Source organism: Carica papaya, chromosome 8 (genome assembly GCF_054855325.1).
Source record: "Carica papaya isolate Zhongbai chromosome 8, ASM5485532v1, whole genome shotgun sequence".
Taxonomy (NCBI): Eukaryota; Viridiplantae; Streptophyta; class Magnoliopsida; order Brassicales; family Caricaceae; genus Carica; species Carica papaya.
The window spans coordinates 14,103,463-14,109,462 of NC_142316.1; positions in this window are offsets into that span (position 1 = coordinate 14,103,463).

Consider the following 6,000-nt stretch of genomic DNA (forward strand, 5'->3'; position numbering starts at 1 on the left):
TTTCTTTTTCACATTATCAATTTTCTTTCCTTTTATACAAAATTTTCATGTTATATTTAAATTCTTTCCTTTACTATTTTTTCCACATTATTCTTCATACTAACTAATTATTTTATGTCATTAAATTGCCAATTTCCAAAAATACCAACAAATAAGGGAATTTCCTCTTGAAACCGTAGGTGGGGGATTTGTTTTGCCATCGGCTCCCACCTACGGCCTAAGAGGCCAACTCCCACACAAACCCCTCAGCGCATGTGTGCCTGTTGGGCCTACAACACACAACAGCACACTTACGGGGCATGTGCCATGGTGCTGAGGTACCCAGACCCATGTCCTTCTGCGCACAACAGGCATGCCTCACACAGGACATACACAATTCCTGCGATTGGGCTTTCTCAGCATAGCAAGGTGCTTGGAAGAGCTCTCCTACATGCAGCAAGCCGCGTATTTGCAATACACTAGGGAACTTGTCTCTACACTTTTTGGTGCCTGAAAAGTGCTGTGTGCGCCTCACATGCATGACCTAGCTATGTTGCCTAGTTTTGCGAGCACTTTGGTGCCTAGGCACAGCAACTTAAGGCATTTGGCCTTCAGTGACATTTCTTCCATTTTTCTTCTAATTAAAGCAAGTGCAACAATTCAAATTTCATTTTTAAACATTCATTAATATATGTAAACATCGAAAATTGATAAACATCAAGTAAAACATTAATTAATTCATAAAACAATTATGAACACACTACATTACTACTTTTATTAAAACAGTGACCTATTTGTGTTTTCTTTTAAATTTTACTGTTTAAATGCATCTAAAAGCCTCATTACTTGTGTTAATTAAATTATCATCTATCTTACCTTAAAAACACATGAAGAATCAACCAAACACATGAAGAAATCGTCTCCAAAATAAGAAACATGAACTGCAACTTGCCTGGGCAATAATTGTAGAATCAGAGGCATTTTTGGAAAGAATCTATAGTTTCTAAAGTAATTCCACTACAGGGATCCATTTCCTAAGATTCCTAACTAGTAAACTAATAAATCAACTAACTAGAAGTGGAAACAAAATAATGAATAGAAGCTGAGATTGAAAGAAAATAGAAGCTTACTTGTACAGACCTTCTGTTCAGGTGTTGCAGAAAAGATTGAAGTTTGGGACTTCAATCTTAAAAGGTGTGTTAAGGAGCTAAAGGAAGAAAAATTACATTACCAAAAAGTGCAGAAACTCACCTAGTTCGAAAAGGAAGCAGAAATCCTCTCAGGATTGCACATAATTTATGGTATTTTCTCTCACTTTTGTTTCTATTCCTTTCTCTATTTAAAGTTCAGTGTTTCCCTCTATTTTACAGCTCTTAACTTAATCTTTTTCTCTTAGATGAAATGGAAAAGATGAAGAACATAATGAGAAACTTAAAGGCAATAATTCCCATTCACTCATAGCCCTCAGATCACGTACATGTAATTCGAGCCATTGAAGGAAGACGGTGGTCAACTAGTTATGGAAGAAAAGGCTAGGGAGCTGACAACTGGAGAGATGGCTATCAGCACTAACCTTCACTTCGATTACATTGTTGGTGGGAGGAGGAAGTGTTGTCAAATCCTAGCCTAAACTTTGGAATGCTTACAGGTGATCTACCTATACGCTAAGTTAGGAAAGCTTACATGCTTGCTGGCACCAACATATTTGCCCATGAGGTAGGAAACAAACTTCCCCTTTCTCGTGGCCAAGTGATGCAGAGAAGGCTTGTGAGTTGGGGCCATTGTCTCCACTTCATATAGCCAAAGAACAAAAGAAGAGACATGTCGTCCATGGGTTGACATGCTCGCGGGGTGTTAGGTGAAGTCGTTCAAGTTTTAGTGCGAGTTGTCATGCAATCTCCCCTCGTAGTGTCACGTGGGTTATCATGCTCACAGGTTGAGGGATTTTGAAATTTCATAAGCACAGCTTGGTTCTTCTTATTTTCTTGGAACTTAAAGAAAATTAATTAATAAAATTAAAATGCTTTACAAATTAACTAAAATACCTCATTTTATTGATTTCAAATGTTTTACAACTTGATTGTTACATTCACCCTCCAAAAGAAAATTTGTCCCCAAATTTTAGAAAACTATCTAAACAACCCAGAATATATATCTCTCATTACACTTTCAACTTCCCAGGTTGCTTCTTCAGGAGTATGATGTCACCAGAGTACTTTAACAATAAGAATTATAACACCCCCAGAACCTTCATGCTTTAATGTGTTGTGTAAAAACTCCTATTCGGACCCTAAAGTCATCAACTATTTAAATTATTATTTTAAATTTTCGTATAATTTTGAGTTTTACTTAAAAATTATTATTTATTTACTTATGAAATTTTATCACTAACATTTTAAAATTTCAAGTTAAATGGAGAAAAATGGTGGAGAAATCCCACAAAAAAAGCAGTGGGAAAATTTTTCCTGCTAGCACATGGCCCGTGTGCATTGATAACTACATCACATCAATCAGCTTTTTCTTCCCTCTCTCATCACCGATTCGCGCCACTTGGCAAAAATCCAATAGATCCATTTAATCTATAAATAAGGACCCCTCCCCACCACTTCTTCACACACCATCTTCATTTTACTTCATTTAAAAGCTTTTTAGAGAAAGAGCTAGAGAGAGAAATGAAGGAATGTAGGAAATCTACAAGTTTTTGGTAAGGAAATTTGGTATTTTCTCATATATTCTAAGGAATATTTATAGAATAATAAAATGAAATATTGCTTGATTAAATTAGAAATGGCATGTGTATGTTTAGTAATTGTTAAAAGCTTTAATTTAAATATTTTATGAGTAATGAAAAATAGTACTTGCTTGATTAGTAATCTTATTTACATTTGAAATTTAATTATTGAATGATATGAAAAGATGATAGGTGAAGCAATGCATGAGATGTTTTGATTCTTACTCAAGAAGCATGGATATTATGTGAAAAACATGAATATGATACAAAAACATGGACATTATAAGAAAGTGATCATCGAAATATTTATGCATGGCATTTTAAATTAACATGACCTATTAGGCTTTTATCTCTGAGGGTTCTATTTTTTCCCCATCTGATCTGAAAAGATGTGTGAGCACCATTTTCTGTGGATGACAGCATACCTTTTGACTAGAGTGGTTACGCGATATGATCGTAGGGATCACTGTGGCAATGTACGGTTGTGACTATAGTTTACATGTAGGACTATTGTGGTTGAGACAACTGTGGTCGTAAAATGTATCATGATTTGCCAAGCTGTAAATGTATTGTGGTTTAGCAAGCTGTAAATGTGCAGAAAAATGAAATAAATTTGTCTTTCCATAGTGTTAATCGGGAATCCGTAGTGCCCTCAGTAAATATAATTTGAAATGGCTTTGCACGAAGAACAGATAAAAGATGAAAAAGAAAGCATGATATGATTTATATTCATTTTATTCTCTTTATTCTATGCATGATATGGTGGTCTTGATACTGACGCTTTTCTAAATAAAAATAAAGATGTTTTCTTGATATTAAAATGAACCTATAAATATTGCTGATGGTAAGTGGCTTATGGCATATTTCCTTAAAGTTTAAGCACTTTTAAAATCTTCAAAATCTTGTTTAAATATTATTTTTCTTAATGAGTTTATGGAACTCACCCCTTTCCATGTCCCCTCCAGATAGGGACGATATTAAGGAACTGATCGTTGATTTACCCATTGAAGCCTCTGAAGATCCAGTGGATTCATGAACTGTTACAAGTGCATGTTTTGTCCCGCACTCTAATGAGTCCATTTTGGATAGACTTCTATTTATTATTATTTTAACAAACTTTTGCCTCAGTGTTGTAATATTTGGAACTCAAATTTTATTTTGTGAAGTATTGTAATATTTATTTCACTGCATATTATTTATCTTGATGCACTTATAATCTATCTTTGTATCCTGCTCCCTTATGCTATGTTTAGTATTGGGGATATCACAAATGATATCCGAGTAGTTACAGAAAATAAATCCTTTACTCGGAGGCTATGATATAGGAAACCATTCAAGAGAACTTAGGAGATTTCCTTTCTTGAAACTGGTCCACCAACTTGTGTCACCCTTTTTTTTGTACAATCAATGACTCGAGGGAGACTATCGGTAGAAAGAACTGAGAGACCCGAGGCTGAGGACCCACTGACTAGGGCCGAATTTACCGAACTCTTCAGAGCAATTCAAGGCTTAACCACAACCGTAGGAAAAAACTAAGCCAATCAATGCCAACATCCCCCAGCCCAAGACGATCACCCTACTGATCACTCCATCTCCCATAACATTGCCAAGTTTAAGAGACTGAACCCACCCCACTTTGAAGGAGGACCCAACTCCTTTGCTGCAGAAGCTTGGATTATGTAAATAGAGAAACTTTTCTCTATCTTGGACCTGACAGAAGAATAAAAGGTTCCCCTTACAACCTTTACATTAACCGGTGAAGTCAAACACTAATGGCAACTTAAGAAAGATGTGCTACCCTCCCCCACCACAAGGAAAGTTTTCATGGATGCATTCTTTGAGAATTTCTTCCCTGTATATATCTGATAAAAAAAGGAGGAATTTTAGGACTTCTACCAAGGGAATATGACTATCAACCAGTATGCCACCTAGTTGTTTAGATTTTCCCCTTTAATGGTTGCCTTAGAAAGTTGTAAGGTCCGAAATTTTTTGAAATGTCTTCATGTAGATATTTAAGATCGAGTAGTGATGCTGAGGCCTAGCTCATAAGCCGAGGTGCTTGAACATGCTAAATTAGCCGAAGACCTTATCTTAGCCCAACTTTAATGCATCACTCGAATCTAGACCAAATAACAGCAGCATTAGCCACAATAATAGAGGAGAAGGTTGCCTAAACTTGGCATCGATCATCCTAATAACAAACCCCGTGTTGCCCCTACTCCTACCCTACCCCATCCATTGGAAATCCTACTAAATTTTTCCCACCATGCCAACATTTTTTACTCTTCCACAATGATCAGCCTAGCCGATGTATGAACAACTCTTACTATAAATGCGGGAGCATTCAGTATTTCATGAGTGATTGCCCTCAGAGGCCTAAAGAAGTGACTTGACTAGTTGCCTAGGGACGTGTCCACAACCTTGATGAGCCTGATGACCTTACCACTACTGCCATCATTTAGAGTATGCTTTCTATTCACGATACCATTGCCCGAACCTTAATTGGTATAGATGCTACACACTCTTTTATATCTTGTTCTTTTGCTTATAATTTAGATATTAAACCTGAACCATTGAATGAAACTTTAGTAGTAGAAACACCGTCTAGAGGACTTTTAGAAGCTCACTGTGTGTATAAGAACTATAAGATAAAAGCCTCAAGAACAGAACTACTGGTAGATCTCATACTTACAGATTTTTTAAGATTTTACATAATTCTAAGTATGGATTGGTTGAAAAAATATAGGATAATTATTAATTGTGAAAATAAAGTTATAACAATCTGCCCACCTAAAACAAAGTAAAAAAGTGAAAAACTTTTTTTGTAAAAGAAAGTTTAGACTTAAAATTTTTTTATATACTTTGTTTGCCTTTCATAACCTTATGGTCAACAGGAGCATGGACATTGATCTGATAGTTTTACAATCACTGTGGTTTGTAATTTTCTTAGTGTCTTTCTGAAAGAGCTGTCAGGACTACCTATCCCTCAAGAGATAGAATTTTTTATCAACCCGTTCCCAGGAACCCAACCCATTTTGAAGCCTGCCTACTGTATGAGCCGTACCGAACTTGTTGAACTAGAGTGCCAACTCTTCAAGCTCCTATGTCAAAAGTTCATTCACTCCAGTCATTCTCCATAGGGTGCCCCTATGTTATTCATGAAAAAGAAGGACGATTCCCTTAGATTATGGATAGACTACCGAGAACTTAGCTAGGTGATGGTTAAGAGTAAGTACCCCTTTTCCTGCATTGATGACCTTTTTGATCAATTGCAAGGTGCTTTGGTCTTT